We start from the raw sequence: 21,350 nt of genomic DNA, 5'->3' as shown, positions 1-21,350 counted from the left end.
TTAGGCAAGTGTTTTGAGTCTCTCCTTTAATAAGTGTATCCAGTATTACTCGAGTACTAATACCAAATTACCGGGCAACTAATATCAAATTAATTACTGAGCATGGCAATAAAAACGATTTCTCTGTTCCTTAGAAATGATTGGATTAAAGATGTGTTTGGTTCAGGTCTAAAACTTGTTTCTTAAAAGGAGACAAAAAGGCGTCTGTGTGTGTGTGTGCGCACTTCTAATGTAAAAAACAATAACATGTCACGATTTCACATCCACATCAATGAAGAAAAGATGAGTTGGTAAAAGGATAGCTGGGTAGCCAGCCAGTTGAGGGGAAGGAACAATAATAGCCCCACCTCACAGCTCACCCCCCCATGTAAATTCCAGCTGCAGTGTATCATATTTTTTTCTTTATTTTTAAAAAGATTGAATATTGGGAGAAAACAATAGGTGATTATTTTTCCAGCAATATTGGTAAACTTTCTAAAAGTGACAGCAAAGTCAAAAACCATGTAGGGAAAGACATCCATATGACCACAAAAATTTTAATTTTTCTATATGCAAATAAAAAAGGAGAAACATAGTAACCAAAATTAAAAGAAAAATCACAAACTGGACAAAATTACATTTTAACATTATCAAGACAATTTGTCACTTTATTGTAAAAAAGAGCACTTAGCACGAGTAAAGGTAATTCAATAGAAATTTAAGTGAAGAACATGAAAAGGCAAGTCGTAAAAAAAATACAAATGGATAATAGTTATATGAAAAAAAAGTCTGCCCTTTAGTAATTGAAGAAAGGAAAATTTAGTAACTATCTTACCCCTATTTAAATGACAGTGTTTAAAAGGGAAAATGTACATTGTCATGCAATGTGAAAAGAAAGTAGCTGTCATTCATTTCTGGAGTGGCATGAAACATAACAGCTTTTTCCTGGAGGGCTGCTTGGCAATATGTATTAAAAAGCCATGAAAATAATCATCTCTTTTGTTTCCTAACTCTTAGGAAACAAATATAAGGTGTATACATTTACTTATGCACATATTTATGACATAATTGCTCATAAAACAGGATACTAAATATCAAGTAATTATTATCCATTACTTATTAATTAAAATGATTCATCTATATGATCCTTTAAGCAAAATATATTTACTGAGCACCCATCCTGGTTATAGTTACTGTACTAAGCAATGAAGTTAAAATGATAAATAAGTCAAAGTCCTTGCATTGTTAGAACTCACATTCTAGTTAGGCGATAAATAATAAATAAATATGTCAAATAATGAAACAAACATATAATGCAATGTCAATGACATGTATTATATATATTTAATAAAATCGATCAAGTGATAGAGGCAGCATTTTTAGATTGTTTGGTCAAGGACATCCTCTTTGAGGAAATGATCTTTAAACAGACGTAAATGAAGTGAAGGAATGAACCATGTGTGAATATTTGGAAGAAAGATTTTCAAGGCAGGATGAAGTCTAAAGTGCTGATGACGAGCTAGGTAGGTAGTCAACGTGCAAGGGCTCACTGAGAGCTGAAAGGGTAGGGGACAGATTTGGCAGGACTTTGTTGGAGATGGACAAGAACTTAGATCTTTTAAGAGCATAATGAGGTGACCTTAATGATATTTTAGAAGGACAAACCCGAGTTCTGGATGGGGCAAAGGTAGAAGCCTCCTCTACTAGCAGACCACTGAAAGCAGTGTAGTGCCCTCTAATCTATGGTTTCACTTTCCCAGGTTTCAGTTTCCTGTGCTTTTCAGTTTCCAACAGGAAACTGCAGGCTGGAAGCAGATGATTCTCCTTCACAAGGATAGTCAGAAGACCAATAGTTGCCTATGTCACAATGCCTGTGTCATTTATCTCACTTTCTATCATGTAGGCATTTTATTATCTTGCATCCTCACAAGAAGAAGAAGAAGGATGAGTACTGGACAGTAAGATATTTTGAGAGAGAGAGAAAGAGAGAGACTATATTCACAAAATTTTATAGTTTATCATTATAATTGTTCTGTTTTATTCATTACTGTGCCTAATTTATAAATTAAACTTTATCATAGATATGTATGTATAGTAAAAAATAGCATATATGGGGTTTGGTACTATCTGCAGTTTCAGGCATCCACTGGTGGATCGAGCTCAGAGTCTCTCATGAAATTGCTGTCAAAACTCCAGTGTGAGGTACAGTTATTTAGACTTAACTGGGCTTGACTGGGACTAGAGGATTCACTTCCAAAATATCTCACTCAGCTAACTGTGGAAAGAATGCCTCTTTTTTTGCTGGTTTGCTGTCAGGAGGTCTAAATTCCTTGCCACATAGAGCTCTCCATAGAAGTCTTGGAGTGTCCTTCTAATGTGACAGTTGGCTTTGAGAGAGAGCAAGGAGGATTCTACACTGTCTTTATGACCTAACCCCATTTCATCACTTCTGTCACATTCTAATCTCTAGGAGTGAGTCACTAAACCCACCCCACACTGAAGTGGAAGGAATTTGGCTCCATCTTCTGGAGAAAGGATTACCTAATAGTTTGTGTTCATATTTTTAAGTAACTACAATTAAACTGTTACATAATAATGATTTATAGAGGCATACAAATTTACTAATCAGGAAAAATTCCACAAAATTATGGTGTTTATTTACTTAATTTGGGTGGGGAAGGAGAAGGAGAGAGAGAGAGAGCACGCGCGCGATGTGGGGCTGTATCCTGCATCCCTGGGATCATGACCTGAGCCGAAATCAAGAGTCAGATGCTCAACCAACCGAGCCATCCCGTTGTCCCCCAAAATAGATTTGAAGGATTTGTTTCCTTTGAAAAGAATCACATGATAGAAATATCTATAATCATGAAATAGTTTCTTAAATATTTTTAAAAGTCTAGCCTTCAGTTAAAGTTGGAATAAAAATGAAGAGTAGCATTCTTTTTGATCGCCGAGTAATAGTCCATTGTGTATATATACATCTTCTTTATCCATTCATCAGTCATGGACATTTGGACTCTTTCCATAATTTGGCTAAATGCTGCTATAAACATTTAAAAGAATGAAATCTTGCCATTTGCAAGAATGTGGTTGGAAGTAGAATGTATTATGTTAAGGGAAATAAGTCAGTCAGAGAAAGACAAACGTGTGGTTTCGCTCACATGTGGAATTTAAGAAACCAAACAGATGAACATGGGGAAGGGAAGGAAAAATAAGATAAGAACAGAGAGGGAGGCAAACCGTAAAAGACTCTTAGATACAGAGAACAAACAGAGGACTGCTGGAGGAGCCAGCTAAATGGGTAATGGGTGTTAAGGAGGGCACGTGGGATGAGTATTGGGTGTAATATGTAAGTGATGAATAACTAAATTCTACTCCTGAAATCACTAAAAATAATAATAAAAAAAGAAATGAAGAATAACAGATTATTTTGACAGTTTTCCAAGAACTGGCACAAAATATATTACCTGCTCAATGAAAGTACAAAAAAAGCAGGTCATTCATTTATATCAATATTTTACTCAGAGACTCTTATAATGAATGAATTTAGCTCACAGGATAAAATGAAAATCATCTATGCAGGAATGCACCCAGCAATATTTATTAAGCACTAATATATGCAAGTCACTGTATTAGGTACTAAGCTGCAGCTATATATTTTCTCAAGGGTGGAATTTGAAGATATTGAAAATATTTATTTCTCATGCATATAGGGACCAAGAAAAAGGTTTCCAAATAAATTTTAATATGTAATAAGCCATGTCCTCCTATACTTGCTTCTTTTTGATAATTTTCTTGGCTAATCTGCCATTTAGTCTTCCAAATGAACTTTAAAAAAACATTTAATTCTTCACTCTCATTCTTCTAAACACACACAGACACACACACACACATTTTGGGATTCAAAGTGTACTCACAAAATTTTTATGGTTAACTTTAAGATGTTAGATTTTTTTCATATTCTTGAAATATTTCCTTCAGTGATTCAACGATTTCATTTGCTTAGGTCTATATTTATGCCAATCAATGTTCTGTTTCAAAAACATATTATATATTTCTATTTGTTGAGATCCAACATTTAGTTTACAATCTGCTTTGAGAATCTTACTGAATTCCTCCACCCCACAATAGTGTAACATCTTTATTTTACACTTCTTTATGAAAACAGAAACGTCCCTACTCCTTTCTCGCACTTCAATACTTTAACTTGGATTACAGAAGCTATAAACAAATCTCTTTCAAAATTTTTTTTATGATTTCATTTTGTGGCCAAGGGAAAATTTATTGTTTAGGTATATCTGGTTTCAGAGCTCAACATCAGTTTTTTCCAGTCACAACTTCTGCATTTTTGAGTTGTTAACTTTGATTAATGTTTGGGTGATGTGTTCTTTGAGTGGTTTGAGTAGTTTAATCTTTAAGTGGAGGAGGAGGAAGGGAAGAATTTGTGGAATCTCCCTTATATAAACATGTCCTTTAGTTGTCTTCCCTATAGAATTCATGAGTAGCTACTTTTTTTCCTGAATGCTCTGCAGAATCAACTGATTTTTATATTTGAAGAAGAATTTTTATCCAACCTTTTAGTTTTTGTGAGTAATGTATTTAGTAGTTTGTATTTTTAATGCTTTTAATATTTTTCCTAGATCTCATGAAATACAAAAAAGCCCCATCAAATTGCAGTTTTTCCATATTTATTTTATTTTGAATATGGTAAGCACTTTTTTTTTCTTATTTCACCCATCTTCCCATTTATCTCCCCTCTGGTGACCATCAGTTTGTTCTCTATATTTAAGAGTCTATTTTTTTGTTTGTCTCTTTTTCCCTTGTTCATTTGTTTCTTAAATTCTACATATGACTGAAATGACATGATGTTTGCCTTTCTCTGACTGACTTATTTCACTTCCATTGTATACACTAGACCCGTCCATGTTATTGCAAATGGCAAGATCTCATTCTTTTTTTGGCTGAGTAATATTCCCGTGTGTGTGTGTGTGTGTGTGTGTGTGTGTGTGTGTGTATCCATTCATCTGTTCATGGACACTTGGGCTGCTTCCATATCTTGACTATTTTATATAATGCTGCTATAAACATGTAGTGCATATATCTTTTCAAATTGGTATTTTCATATTCTTTGGGTAAATACACACTAGTGCAATTACTGGATCATATTGTAGTATTATGTTTAATTTTTTGAGGAACCTCTATACTGTTTTCCACAGTGACTGCACCTAGTTTGCATTCCCACCGACAGTGCAAGAACTTTCCTATTTCTCCCCATCTTTGCCAACGCTAGTTGTTTTTTTGTGTGTTCTTGAGTTTAGCCATTCTGACAGGTATGAGGTGATATCTCATTGTGGTTTTGATTTGCATTTCCCTGATGATGAGTGACGTTGAGCATCTTTTCAAGTGTCTGTTGGTCATGTGGATGTCTTCTTTGGAGAAATGTCTGTTCATATCTTTTGCTGATTTTTAATTGCATTATTTTTTCAGTGTTGAGTTGTATAAGTTCTTTATGTATTTCAGATACTAATCTTTTATTGGCTATGTCATTTACAAATGTCTTCTCCCATGTAGTATTCTTTTAGTTTTGTTGATTGTTTCTTTTACTGTGCAGAAACTTATTTTGATGAAGACCCAATAGTTTATTTTTGCTTTTATTTCCTTTGTCTCATATCAAGAGATATGTTGCTATGGCAGGAATGTGGTAAGCATTCTTAATTTGCTATCTCAAGTATTTTTTTCATCAAAAGATTTTTCCCTGCTATACTTTATTATAATTTATATCTTTGTTCTCTGTTTTTAGAACACATTCTATGTGGGCTGGGACTCTACGATCTGCTTTCTAAGATGTGTCTTTTACAGTATTTCTCAATTTTACTTTTATTCTTACCCTCAACTTACTGATCTATTAGGAGGAATGTGTTTCAGAGAAGCCTGGGATCTGATACTGTAATTTCTTAAACTTTATCATTTTTTAGAATTAATTAAACAATTGTTTTTTTACATTTATTTATTTTTGAGAGACAGAGAGAGACAGGTGGGGGAGGGGCAGAGACAGGAGACACAGAATCCAAGCAGGCTCCAGGCTCCGAGCTGTCAGCACAGAGCCCAATGAAGAGCTGGAACTCACCAACTGTGAGATCATGACCTGAGTGAGCCGAAGTTGGCCCTTAATCGACTGAGCCACCCAGGCGCCCCTATAATTAATTTTTTAAAAAGTCTTTAGGGGCGCCTGGGTGGCGCAGTCGGTTAAGCGTCCGACTTCAGCCAGGTCACGATCTCGCGGTCCATGAGTTCGAGCCCCGCGTCAGGCTCTGGGCTGATGGCTCAGAGCCTGGAGCCTGCTTCCGATTCTGTGTCTCCCTCTCTCTCTGCCCCTCCCCCGTTCATGCTCTGTCTCTCTGTCCCAAAAATAAATAAAAACGTTGAAAAAAAATTAAAAAAAAGTATTTATTATTTTTCAAGCAGTTTTAGGTTCATACCAAAATTAAGAGGAAGGTACAGAGATTCCATATACTCCCTGTCCTCAACACATGCAAAGCCTCCCCGATTATCAACATCCTCAACTGGAGTAGTAATTTGTTACAGTTGACAAATTTGGACTGACACATCATAATCATCCAAAAGTCTGTAGTTTATGTTAAAGTTCACTGTTGGTGGTGTACATTCTATGGGTTTGGACCAATATTTTCTGTTTTAAATATCAAAATGTACTAAAAAATAAAAAAACGTATTTGGTGCTTATTATGAACAGAAATAAATCAGGATTGATATATTTCAAGTTTACATCAGTTAAATTCTCTTTTGAAGTTTTTGATTTTTTAATTTTTTTAAATTTTTATGAAGTTTTAATTTTTTTAGGCAGTTATTTCACCAGGACAATACCTGCACATTAGCTTTGAGTTTAATCAGAATTGCTCTTCCATATAGTGAAACACCTGTGAACATTTGTAGAATATTTGAAGTTCCTCATCCATTGGTAGGTGGGAATCTTATAAGGATTCAAATTAATTTTATTGTATCCTATCTTTAAAAATTAATCATTCTTTTGCATTTAAATTCGCCCTCTTGTGCTTAGTACATACAAAACACCCTGGATGCTTTGTTTACCCACTATCCGAAATAAGGAGGACATTCGCAGATTTAGATTTTCTATGTAAAAGGCACTTAGGAACAACAGTTTGACTAGAAGACATAACCTTCTAACTTACCCTTATACAGCAATCATGCTGTTTTTATTTACTTTATTTTTTTCATGTAGATGGGGGGCATTGGGCCAGATTTGGGAGGAGGCAGATAAATGTTGAGGAGACCCAAAAGCACTGCCAAGCCTCTTCTCACTGCAGCTACTGGCTGCATATATCCAGCATACAGTATTTAAAACGAGGGGCGCCTGGGTGGCGCAGTCGGTTAAGCGTCCGCGACTTCAGCCAGGTCACGATCTCGCGGTCCATGAGTTCGAGCCCCGCGTCAGGCTCTGGGCTGATGGCTCAGAGCCTGGAGCCTGTTTCCGATTCTGTGTCTCCCTCTCTCTCTGCCCCTCCCCCGTTCATGCTCTGTCTCTCTCTGTCCCAAAAAATAAATAAACATTGAAAAAAAATTAAAAAAAAAATAAAAATAAAAAAAAATAAAACGAATCATTACCATGTGCTTTATCATTGTATTTTACAGCCAACAAGTCTTTCACGCATCATTGCATCTATTCGTTGGAAACTAAACACAAACGTGGTAAAGGAGGGGAAAAGAATGTGGAATTGCATTTATAGGTCCTGATTGGCTAAGCCCTGGTCAGCAGCTAAAAGAGCATACTTCCGGCTCTAAAAGTGAATTCCACAGCGTCCTTAGCAACTAGTCTCGATCCCCAGCGACCCCGAGCACCACGGTGAGTCCCGCTTCTGATGCCTTGAGAAGTGAAGTTGCCACGTCCACCATGAGGGCAGCCGGGAACCCCATAAAGACTCCAAAATGGGAGCCCGGAGCGCCGTTCTAAGATACCATAGCTCTGGCTGTAGGAAACAGCCTCTGCTACTCGCGCCCCTAGCCCAGGCTCACCATCCCCGCCTACCTAAGAATCTAAGCAGTACCGGGGAAACTCCCTTGAGGGCAGGAAGGGTGAAGGTGGGGAGTCAGCCACCAGGCCTTTTGACAGGGAAATGGCTTTTTTTTTTTTGGCTGGGAGACTCGATATAATTTTAACATTGTCTAGTTCTCAGAAATTGTCTTTTAAAGTGTACTTTTCCAACATTGTTTTCATTGGGGCTTAAAAAAATACACTAGGGCTTAAGGTTAATTTTTTTTTTTTTAATCTGTGCCAAGTTGCAGATGAACTGCCAAGCACCCAGGCAGCTTGCTGGAGCCATTGTAGGAGCTGAAACATATCTCTCCAATGTGTAAAGACTTTTTGTGTTGCTGCCCCACATAAATCTTTAGATTCAAGGTGAGTACCAGATTTTTGTTTCAGTAAGAACTATTCTGTATGCTCTCTTCTTATGGAACATCTGATTCATTATTAGGATCATTCATTAGCATGATAGACTTGGTAAGTGTTTTTCTCTTCAAGTTCATTGTCCATCCAGAGCTTCTGGTAAAGTGCATGGTCACAAGTGCTTAGTAAACAGTTTAGTGCTATCAGTTAGAATTTTCCAAAATGTGTCCTGCATGTGACTCTAGGTGATAGTATCCTAAAGGTTCCTCCTGGTCAAATGTAAAAATTATACATTGTACTGCTGCTCAGGGAAATTTGCAGTGCACAGGAACATATTAACCACTCCTAGAGGTCTTAGGATATGCAAACCTATTCAATTTTGTTTAGTGTAGTATTTCCCAAACTTCACAACAAAAAGCTTTTAGGACATAACTACATCCCAAGAATCTGTATTTCACAAAACATATTTGAGAATTACTATTCAAACCTAAACAGTGTACTCTTTATTTTTGCTTATATTTCCATCAAAACAATTAGATTAGCTTTTTATTAAAATTTTTTAACGTTTATTCATTTTTTTGAGAGACAGAGACAGAGCATGAGTGGGGGAGGGGCAGAGAGAGAGAGAGAAATAGACACAGAATCTGAAGCAGGCTCCAGGCTCTGAGCTGTCAGCACAGAGCTCGATGTGGGGCTCCAACCCATGAACTGTGAGATCATGACTTGAGCTGAAGTTGGACATTTAATTAACTGAGCCACCCAGGTGCCTTCGATTAGTTTTTAAAATGTAAAACTATCTCTATTTGGAGATGTCATGATGGTGTATGTAGAAAATGCTAAAGAATTGACTAAAAATCTATTAGATCTAATAAAAAAGTTCAGCAATGTTGCAGCATGTAAGATCAATATGCAAGAATCACATGTAAGAGAATGAAGTTGAAATCCTATCTCACGCTACATGCAGAAATTAACTCAAATGAACCTAAATGTAAGAGTTAAAACTGTAAAACCCTTAGGAAAAAAAAGGCATAAATCTGATTTAGGGAATGGTTTCCTAGATATGGCAACTAAAACATACAATCAAAGAAAAACAGACCCCAAGGATTTCATCAAAATTATAAACCTTAGTGCTTCAAAGGGTGCCATCAACAAAGTGAAAACACAACCCATAGAATGGGAGAAAAATTTTTGGAAATCATACATTGATATGACTTGTATTGATGTGATTTGTATGTATGTATGCATGATTGATATGATTTATGTCTAGAAGTTATAAAAATAATCACAACTCAATAATAGAAGACAACCCAATTAAAAATGGGCAAAGGATCTGAATAGACATTTCTTTATAGGGGACACACAAATGGCTAGTAAGCACATGAAAAATGCTCAATATCATAAGCCATCAGGAAAATTCAATAAAACCTCTTCATACCCTTTTGAATATTTGTAATTAAAAAGTTAAGTGTTGGGGTGGCTGGCTGGTTCAGTTGGATGAGCATGTGACTCTTGATCTCAGGGTCGTGAGTTCTAGCCCCACATTGGGTGTAGTAGAGATTAGATTACTTAAATAAATAACTTAAATAAAAATAAAAAATAAAAAAAAATAATTTCGCTCCTTGTAAATACTCAAGAGAATTGGAAATACCTGTGCACACATAAGTTTGTACATGATGTTAATGGCATAATTAGGACTGATCCCATTCAGATCTTGGATTCTTGGATCTCTGTCAGCAAGTCCATGGTTAAGACAAGTTTATACTTACATTTATAGAATATAAAATTTCATAGCCACATGTGTTATCACTAATGTTACATTGTGTGTGTGCATACGGAGGTTTGGGTGGGAACAAATACTGAAATCATTACTTTTTACAAGAATCCCAGGAGAGGATATAGAGCAGTTCTTGAGAAGAATAAATTTTACAGTTTTCTTCTAGCGCAGATTGCCTAGATTGCATGTAATGACTTCATGCACCTGATATGAAGTGGTTATTCAGCTCTTATGTCACTCAAATACTTTCCAGGCTTTTCAGACTTTGTTTGCTTGGTGATGCATGCACAAATTGTGTATATCCTTCATATACTGTGGACATTGGGCTTTTCTATTACTGCCAGGTTCACCCTATAACATTAGTACCCTAGGAACAGCCACCAGTGCTTAGGGTCCTTAAAAACCTGTGGTCTTCCTTTCCCCAGCCATGGTTAAATTTCTTCCAGAAGGTAGCAACAGTACAGAATCTTTCATCAGGTTCAGAACTAAGGTTTTCATCAGATATCACCTTAGGAAATTCATCAATGTAACTTTTAGAAATCTTTTCATGAAGGTATTCAGATATTTTATACCATGAAGCTGTTTACATTTCTATAGTCAATCTTCTGAATATTGGTACCATGTTCAGTGTTCATTTTTTCACAGTCAATTCTATTCTGTTTATTGAACCACAAATCAGTCATTTCCCCTGTTTGGAAAGTTTAGCATCATTTTATATGTTTTATGTACTCATCAGTCACTTGCTTTCACTCTTCATAGCCCTGGTTATTTATTTATTTATTTTTTTGGCTCTCTCAATCCAAAATTTGACTTTTTTTCAGGGATTTTATTCCATTATTTCTTTGATTTCTGTTTCTTCTCTAATGATTCTTTTGCTCATTCAAGAATGACCTAAAGATTTTGATTTATGCTTGTTTTAAGTTTCTAAAAGAACAATTAAAGACTACCATATTTATGAAACTGCCATTTCATAGTTTGGTGCTGAAAGAATTCTATTGTGTTAAGTACTTTCAGTTTTTAAGTATTCTGCTCATTAGATAAAGATACTTACATTATTTGAATTCAGGGCCAAAATAAAGAGTCATGTTAAGAGACAGAGAGATGGAAAACATATTTTACTCATATTTAAATTGAAAATTTGACTATTCTCTAGATCTTGTCATATATTTATAGAATGTCATATTGACAAAATATTTTTCTTGGGCATTTTTTGTCCTCCTAAAATAATCTGGAGTCCTATTATGGACTTCAGCATTTTGAAATGTGATAGTGTTGGTTTGTAGACCTGTCTTTTTCTCCAGATTATAATTTCCTGGGGAAGAGATTATATTGTAATTAATTTTAGACACAGGAAGCTCAAACATCATTAGCACTTTTATTTTTGTGAAAACTGAATCAAATTCCCTAAATGTAACCACTGACAACGAATAATGTATTGTTTGATAGTGCTAAATATAAAATGGTCAAAAACATTCTTTTATTTCTAGTTTATATATAAGTATGTGTGTGAGTGTCTGTGTGTGTGTGTGTGTGTGTGTGTGTGTGTGTGTGTGTGTATAGTTTTATTTCATTTTATATGTCGAATGTTGCAAATGAATAAAAAGTACTGGCACACAACATAAACCCAATAAAAAAGTTCATGGACAATTGCATCCATTTTTGCAACTTCTTCACAGACCATTAATCACATTAGTAGTTTGTACTGAAGCCAATCCACTTCCTATGGTGAATATCAGCCTAAACAAAGAGGAAAACTGAGGCAAGCTTGAATGATCAGACATCGAATTTATTCAGGGATAGCACAGGAATTGCAATTTGGGAAACACAAACTATAGCAAACTACAGGCAGATTTGTTGAAGGTTTGGGGCGGGCTATATTTATGGGAAAAGAGTGCAAAGAAGGGGGAGGTCCAGCCAGAGTCTAAGCAGTAAGTTCATTGGCTTGAGGATGGGGGAAGATTCATGGTGGATGTTCAGTGGTGGGAAAATAAGTCCCCATATTCTGTAAGTCAGGCATTTCGATAGTTGGTCTCTTTATTTCATGAGTTTCATTTTCCTAAGGGTGCATGAGTGAGATTCTCGATTCCATATCCTCTGGTTCCATTTCTGATTGAAATCCTTTCACAATGAGTGAAAGATATGTAAGATATTTAAGTCAGAAGAAGACTTTATCACTTAAGTATCAGATCATTGCAATTTTCCTGAATAAATGAGTGAATAGGTGATTGATGGGTGATGAATGAAAGTAGTATCTGTTTAAATTTTAATATTTTTTAGTTCATTTTCCTCATTGTCCAAAGGTTTGTAAATCATCTGTAAATACTTTAAACACTTCAGTTTTCAGTATTTTGAATACTCCTATTTCATATTAATTATGAATAATTATTTTACTTGCTACTACAAAGTTAAAATACATGTACTAGTTATGAATCATAGTCAATGGACTTATGTATTGCAAGAAATATTTCTGTACTTTAAACTGACTATTTATACTCCAAGCTTCTGTTCTGTTTGACTGGTTAGATATTCAGTCTTGGTTTTGATTAGTCTTGCCCCTGCCCTGGGGTTATACAAAGGTCCTTGATACTTATGTATCACTAAACATTGGAGGTCACCATGGGGCATTGGGGCAGTTGTCACGTCTATATGGTTCTCTGTATTTTGGCATACCTTCTGGGCCATAATGAGACTGGGAGAAGATTTTATGCCTCTGCTATGATGGGGGGTTCAATCTCACAAGATGCAATACACAAACATTTCTTCCATGGTACTGTCACCTCTAGGCGATATTGCTACAAGAAAGGAGATGACTCTGAATGACCTCTGTTACCTTCCAGTCTCAGGAAACATCTCTCTCCACAATCCCCAAAGCTTTTTTCCTCCCTAGAGAGGTGTCATCTCTTCAATGGGTTTAATTTTTTGTTTTTGCTTTTTAAAGATGGGATAGAGCCAGAGAGTAAAGGCAGTTTTGGCTTTCTGCTTTGGAGAAATTCAGGCAAGGAAGAGCACCTGAGTATATATGACTCCACAGAATAGAGAAGTACAAACCAAAAGGGAGAGTTCTTAAAATAAATAAAGCCATCATACTTAAGAGGCATCCATGAGACTCAATCACTCATACTTCTCTTTTACAAACTGGACATTTTTAATCTTTTAATCATTTCCAAAAGGTGACATGGTTTTTATATCTCCTCACTTATACCCTCATGCCACTTGGTAAAATAGATCACTTGGTTGTCTTTTAATGTAAGTATAGGAGCCCAAATGGATGAGATAATTCAGTTCCCATCATGTTTTGCACAAAATGTTTGTAATTAAGATTTATAACTGATACACATAATTTAATTTTGCAATGTCAAATAAAAAATAGCTATTTAAGAAACACAGTTGATATCAATATAATCCATATACTCAAACTTTATGCTCCAGCAATCTGAAGAGTCCCTACTCTGAGTTTGGATTTTATTGTAGGCAGGAGGGCTATACTAAAAGCTCTTAAACAGGAAAGGGGGTCTAGGGGAAGAGGAAAAGTCTCAGATGATGTATATTTGGAAGAGTTACTCTGGCAGTCATCTAAAAGATGAGGCCAGAGGAAAAGAGATCAGAAGGAGACTGGAAGATAAGGAGTTATGGTATTAGTCCAGGACAAAGATAATGGCATCCTGACCTGGGAGAATGGCAGAAGGCATTAGAAGGAGGCTTAATAGGGGTGCCTAGGTGGCTGAGGCTGTTAAGAGGCTGACTTTGGCTCAGGTCATGATCTCACGGTTCATGGGTTCAAGTTCTGTATCAGGGTCTGTGCTGAAAGCTTGGAGCCGGCTTTGGATTCTGTGTCTCCCTCTCTCTCTGCCCCTCTCCCACTTGTGTTCTGTCTCTGTCTCTCTCAAAAATGAATAAACATTAAAAATTACTCTTTTTAAATAAAAAATAAGGAGGCTTGATTAACAGATATCCTCTGAAGATGGGAATCAATACAACATAATGATGAATAGTGTCTCCCCATTGTTTTGATGCTCTGCAATCTAGTGAAAAACCTGAAGCAAGGTGAGGCCTGACAATGACCATGAAAGGGAGATTTAGATGGGGCCTTGGTTTCTTATGATTGTGAAGCTGCAAAATAGATCCTAAATTGTCTAGTTTTGGAGTTAAAAGAGTATTTAACATCAGAGAAATATACTTTTTTATATTGTTTGAGCCATTGTCATTTTTACTTCTGTTTTATATCAATACATTTAATTCTAATACCATATATTCTCCTACAATCTTATTTTTATTGAAGTAAAAATTGCATATAGTGAAATGCATGAATGTTCATTGGACAATTCAATGAGTATTCTGGGTATCTATTTCTAGAAACAACCATTTTAAAACTTAGTGACAAATAATTTTTTAAAAATCAACTGGAGTTGATTATACACAGTTGGGTAATTCTCATTATGGGTCTTTCCTTTGATTTCAGTTAGATGTCAGGTGAGGCTCTAGTCATCCAAAGGCTTGGCTGGGTTGGACATCCAAATGGCTCATTGCATGGTGGGCAGTTGCTGCTTGCTGACAGCCTGGCTGGGTGCTCAGCCGGAGCTGTTAACCAGAGCTCTTGTTGGTGACTTTCCATATGACTGTTGGCCTCCCGGCACAGTGACTGGACTGTGAGAGAACATCCTTAGGAGACCTACTGGGGAACAGCAAGGCTTTTTTACGGTCTAGCTTCATTGTCCCAAAGTGTTACTTCTGCTACATCTGGTTAGTCTAGCAAGTAACAAAGTTAGGCCCAGATTCATGGAGAGAGTAAATTAGACTCCATCTTTTGTGAGGGAGATACAAGGCCACACTGCAGAACAACATAGAGTATGGAAGATACTGTTGCTATACCATTTTTAACAACGTGGTCAGCTACAGTGAGCTTTGGTACATATTTACACTCATGTCAGCACCTCCAATATATAACATTGCCATCTGTACCTTCCATTCAATCTCCACACCCACATTCCATCCTCCCACAGATCATCACCACGTAATGGCTTTGCCTATTCTTAAACTTCATATATTTGGAATCATACAGTATGTACACTTTTGTGTTTGGCTTCTTTCGCTCAATTTTTGGAGCATGTGGTATTAGTTTGCTTGTTAGTACTGAGAAGAATCCTGTAGGTTTTTATATGCAATGTTTTTATTATAATTTAGTTCTAAGTATTTTGAAATTTCTTTGTTATTTCTTCTTTGATCCAGAGGTGACTTAAAATTGAGTTTCCTTTTTCTCACTGTATAGAGGGTTAATTTATCTTTTTATTATAATTTTCTGACTTATTCATGTTTTGATGCCAGGAAATATAATCTACTTATGTAGATTACCTACTTTTTGTAATTTATTAAGACTCGCTTTCTAGGCTAGAATATGATCAATTTTTAGAAATTGTATTCATGTGCTTGGACAGAACGCATGTTCTTTAGTGATGGAATACAGAATTCAATTTGGTTTGTTTGGTCCATTATATTAATTATATTGTTTAAATCTTCTGTACCTTAGCTGATTTTATTTCTCGTTGTTGACTACTTGACATATTAGTAGTTAGGAAAGTGTGGCTCAAACTACTTGTTCTTAATTTATTTTCTCAGAGCCACACTGCTTACGTCTTTCTCCACCTGGCATAGACCAGGTAACAATAGCCCTTCAGTTCCCCAGTAGCTTAGCTCAGGGTTTTTCCTCTATAATTTCTTGGATTTCAAATTTCTTAGTGCTGCAAAGTTGTTTTTAAAGACAGGTAGCTAAAGCCTGTGTTAATTAGTCAACTTTATTAAAGGTATTGAATCCCACATCACTATTTTTTTATACTGTTTATTCCAAAATCTTTTTTTTATTGGACGTAATCTACTTTTTTTGTATGTGTAGATTCTTCTGAGATTTTTAATGTATTTTTCAAATAAAAATACTGCCCCTTTCCCCCCATATTTATACTCCTTTTTTCTTTTTCTTATACAGTATTTTTGTTGGCTAGGACTGCCTATAAAATGTTGAATTAAGTAGTAAGTACATACTACTTTTATTGTTCTTGGCTTATTGTTCTTTTTTATTGTTCTTGGCTTTTCAGATAAAGCTTCTAAAATTTTGTTGTTAATTATGTTTCTTTTAGTTTTTCTTAGGTAGTTTAAATTAAAGAATACTGACATCCCTTGCTTGCAGGTTTTTTTTTTTTTTTAATATATAATCATGAATGGAAACTGGATTTAATTGAATTAATCTTTGGTGTATATAAAAATATTTCCTACTTTTTTGTCTTAAATCCATCAATGTTATGGTCTGTGATAATAGATTTTTATAATATTAAATCATCCTTGCTCTTCTAGACTAATTCATCTCAGTTATAATGGATTATTTTTTATTGGTATTGCTGGACTTGGTTTCCTTGTTCTTTTTTTTTTTTTTTTTTGGAAGTTTTGCAGCTATGTTAATAGGTGAGATTTTCCTATTAAATCATTTTCCCGTACTGACCCAAATCCTGTTACCTTTAATGGTCTAGAAATTTATCTCTTTTGTATAGAATCTCCTAAGATTGGTAAAACTAAATAGGCATAAAAATAATAATAAAACAATGGAAAACCTTACAAAGGTATTCTGGGGAGAAATAATAAGAATAGAAGAAAATGATAAGTAAATTTAAATAATTGTATTAGCAATTAAAATTTTTAATGTTTATTTATTTTTGAGAGACAGACAGATAGAGTGCAAGCAGGGGAGGGGCAGAGAGAGAGGGAGGGAGAGAATCCAAAACAGGCTCCAGGCTCTGCACTGTCAGCACAGAGCCCAACGCTCTGCTTGAACCCATGAACTGTGAGATCATGACCTGAGCCAAAGTCAGCTGCTTAACCGACTGAGCCACCCAGGTGCCCCTGTATTAGCAATTTTAAAAGTAGTTTTTAAGTGTTCTGTTTATTCTTTTGGTTATCATAATGTTAGATATTATGTCTGTTTTGAGGTTGATTAAATGATTAGAGAAAATCTTATATTTCATATTTGTCTATCTATATGTCCTCGTGACTTTTTAATTAAATGCTGAGAAGAAATCAATTAAATCTATGTAAGTTTGAATCAAAGCTTTAAAACGTGATATTATAAAAAAAAACTTCAATCATGCAGAAAAGTTGGGAGATTAGTAAATGAATCCTCATTTACTTTTAGCTCAGATTTAACAATTATCAGTTAAGTTCATACATTGTGATGTGTTAGTTATATAACATTTTTATGCCTAACGTGTTTATTACTTAATGCATTTATATGATTAGTTAGAAGAATATTATACAAAGAACAAATAGTAAGTAATGAATATTACTCTTCACTTGGATAGTAATGACCCCTTAACAGGAGATACCACTCTAATCCCTATTCATAGATGAGGAAACTAAGGTAGTTTAATTAATTTGCGGTTAAATAATTTGCGCAGTGATGGAGTTGTAATCTGTGCTGGAGCCAGAATTTAAAGCAAGCTGTTGATTCCTGCACGTGCATGGTTCCCTGCTACACCACATAGGAGTGAGAGATGGAGACCTCACAGAAGTAAGGTGATAAGGCAAGGGAGGAGTGTCATGATAAATGAAAAAAGAAGACACTTATTTCTAGAAGGGGTGGTAGGCAGAGTCAGTTACTATAGAGGGATCAGGTGAGATCAGTACTGAAAAACGCTTAGTGGGATTGTTCACTTGGAAATCATTGTCAGCCTTGGGAAGATTATCTCAGTGCCAGGACAACAGAAACTACGTTCCAGATACTGCATTTTCTGCACTGAAATAAATTCAAGGGTAAATATAACTTAATATAAAAATCATATCTGATATAAGCTAAAGGTAAAATCGCACTTTTTGCCTGCTTCAGACAAATATGCAAGGTAAATCTGTGGAATTTACTTAGATTATTGGAAACCATCCCTGGAAAGTGGTAGAGAAAATATGAGTTATTGTAGCCCATCCTCTATGGTGGAGAGCTGTCTAAATGAAGAAAATTAGAGCAAGTGAACAGGTCTGTCTAAGAAGTAGTTGCTGTCAAAAATGATTTTTTTTTTCATTTCAGTATTTGAAGGAAGTCTTTAGTTAAAAATTCAATCTTAAAGATCATTTTTATTCACTTAAGATTTTATTTTCATTTCAATCCACAAATTCAGTCAGCACCATGTGTTTGGGTACTATAGAGAATACAAGGATATTTAAATTTTGAAGATCTATTTAACTTATAATAAAAAGCCGATTTAAAATTTACATCATGTTTTGCTGATTCAGGGCAAAATGGCTATTTCTTGACAATGATGTAAAAGTAAAATGATCCAATTTAACAAGGCCATTCTAATCTCTTTGCATTTAATTATTGCGATTTCCCAGCAGCGTAAAAGAAATGTGTCTTGTATTTGATAGCAGAAAAAAATTTTTGTTCTCATATTTTCTGTTCTTCTTTTAAGGTGGTCTGGTGTTAATAAAGAGCATGATATATGCCTCTATCTGTCCCTTTTCATTCAATTCACCAGTCAACATCCCTGCATGTAACTGTCCTGAGAAGGAATAAAATGGTACAAACGATTCCCCTAGTAGGTTCTAGTAAATGGTTCAACAAAACCCTTCATCAAATAGTGTGTTAGAACCTGGGTGTGTTGTCCCTAGTAGTGGCTAGTACGCGTAACTCTAGTTATATTAATATAATGCAAAAAGGCCCAACTGTACACACAATAATAGTAACAACAACAACTCCTTGTTGATAGCTTCAGGTTTGGGATTCTACTGAGAATTTGATGAAGAATATTCTTATGAAAAAATTAAAAATTTTGTTACAGTTGATACCACTTTTGGATTTTCTATTTTTGAGATATTTTTGGGGGGAGGGGAGTTTTCCTTGTTTATTTACCCCATTGAGGATTTAATCCTAACATCACAATGGGAAAAATTTTTGAAGGTATTCATCATTTCTTTTCAGAAACTTGAGTTTATTTGGTTGTTTTAGTCAAAAGCAATCCTAACTAATAAAATACACTGGGGAGTCATGTCTCTCTTCTACATGTTTAAAAAAAAATTTTTAACATTTATTCATTTTTGAGAGTGAGAGAGACCGAGTGTGAGTGGAGGAGGGGCAGAGAGAGTGAGAGATACAGAATCAGAAGCAGGCTGCAGGCTCTGAGCTGTCAGCACAGAGCCCGACACGGGGCCTGAGCTCACAAACCACGAGATCATGACCTGAGCTGAATGAAGTCTGACGCTCAACCGACTGAGCCACCCAAGTGCCCCCATATGTCTCTCTTCTATATCACAATGCTATTCAAATAGTATTTGAATAACAAACTAGTGTTGATTAAGCCCTGGCACTGTTACTCTCAAGATAGGTAGATACTCCCAACATAAGGCAGAAATAGAGAGTAAGAATATAGAAACTTCTCTAGCAATTTGACATTTTCAACCCATCCAATCTGGGAGAGACTCATCAACTGTATTTTAGAACTTGCATGTTGAGCAGACAGCTCAAACACTTATCACTAGTACCGGCAGATGTGTGGGCTCTTTGGAAAATAGGTTCAACGATTAAGAGAGAATTTCTAAAACAGTCTCCAACTTCTTGAAATCTCAAAAAAATATGACTAACTGTAGTCAATCCTGTGAAGTATATCACAAGATGGCTAAGAGCTCTAGGTCAGTATGCTTAACACATGCAAACAAAGATCTGTATGCTTTCAGTTAACCTTCAGTTATTTTTCTTAAGTGGCCTGTATTTTTTCCTTTCTATTAATTTGGAATTAAATTTTTAAAATGAATTTATCTTACAGTATGACTGACTCAAATTTGTGTTTCTAAACTCTATTTCTGAAATATGTGATGTTTTATGAATGATGGGTTTCTTTTTGTCTTAAAGACTGCCTTTAGTGGGGTTCCTGGGTGGCTCAGTCTGTTGTGTGTCCTACTTTGGCTCAGGTCATAATCTCATGGTTCGTGGGTTTGAGTCTGGCCTAGAGCCTGCTTTGGATTCTGTGTGTCTCTCTCTGCTCCTCCCCTGCTCATGCTCTGTCTCTCTCTCTCTCAAAAATAAAATAAACATTAAAAAAATTAAAAAAAAAGAATTTGTCTTAGTGTAATTAAACATCTTCATATTTTTACATGACTCACAATAGATACTTGCCAAATATAATGCCAACATAGTGAATTTCCAACATTTGTTGCTACATTTATCTAATTGTTTTGAATATCCCTATGCCTTTATTATTGTTGTTCAGTGCTTATGTGCACTTTATCATGCATCATTAATAATTGTTTGTAGCTATTTTATGGAGTTCCTTTTAAGGTGGAAGTATCCAATGTGGAGACAATGTGCTGTTGTTAACTTTAAAAAATTAAACTCCTAAGTATATTAGTCCTGTTTAGGAATAACTTGTATTTTAAAGTTAGGGCCACTCTAAATGACATCCCTATATATAGCCCAGTATGGCTGCTGACTTAAAAATACATTTGTAGCGTGCCTGAGTGGCTCAGTCTGTTAAGGATCTGACTCTTGGTTTTGGCTCAGGTCATGATGTCATGGTTTATGAGATGGAGTCCCACTTGGGGCTCTGCACTGACAGCATGGAGCCTGCTTGCAATTCTCTCTGTCCCTCTCTCTATGCCCTTTCCCCTGCTCACACTCTCTCTTTCTCTCTCTCTCAAAATAAAGAAATAAACTTAAAAATACATTTGATTTACACTCTAATGGATATAGATTCTTAGAAGCAGAACTTGCTATAACCAATAGCAATAGGTAATAATGTTGTGTGTTTATAATCCATTTTGTGCTGGATATTTTCCCATTGCTCTTCCAGATCCACTTTCTACCCTTCTTCACTCTGCTTTACACCTTCTCTGGCTTCTAGTTTGGCTTAGCTAATGGGAAGCACAGGTGGGTGATTGGAGTGGAGGACAGGAGAGTGAGATCAAAGTTCCTATTCTCCAGGATCCCTCTTAGCAGGCAGCCTCAGATTGGTTGCATGTCTAGACCAAAGGCCAATGTTTTCTATTAAGCACCACTCTCCAAAGCTATTTTTTCTGGGTCCCTCTTCTTCTCAGTTCTGACAGCGGTGTGTCACCCCCTTCTTCCAGACCCCGAGAATGGCACCATCTTGGGTTTTATTTTATTGTATGTTTTTTATTTCAATAACTCTACATATGTCTTTTGAGTCTCTT

At 35.6% G+C, this 21,350-nt stretch overlaps 1 protein-coding gene across 8 annotated transcripts in view; it reads left to right on the top strand.

Moving 5' to 3' along the window:
* Nucleotides 1–21,350, top strand: part of TMEM232 (transmembrane protein 232) — a 213,254-nt gene that overhangs the window by 1,094 nt on the left and 190,810 nt on the right. For 2 of the 8 annotated variants that reach the window (XM_047866564.1, XM_047866579.1), the window contains exons 2-3: nucleotides 7,648–7,858; nucleotides 8,293–8,413. The gene's annotated coding sequence lies outside the window, so the exon portion shown is untranslated. Of the gene's footprint in view, nucleotides 1–1,908; nucleotides 1,938–2,470; nucleotides 2,527–7,647; nucleotides 7,859–7,917; nucleotides 7,985–8,019; nucleotides 8,095–8,292; nucleotides 8,414–21,350 lie in introns of those variants that run through there. The other 6 variants (XM_047866570.1, XM_047866586.1, XM_047866555.1 and 3 more) reach the window with 6 other exon arrangements.

Source organism: Prionailurus viverrinus, chromosome A1, assembly GCF_022837055.1.
Source record: "Prionailurus viverrinus isolate Anna chromosome A1, UM_Priviv_1.0, whole genome shotgun sequence".
Classification (NCBI taxonomy): Eukaryota; Metazoa; Chordata; class Mammalia; order Carnivora; family Felidae; genus Prionailurus; species Prionailurus viverrinus.
Note: the sequence above shows the minus strand (reverse complement) of the source record. Positions and strands in the feature narration are given on the sequence as shown.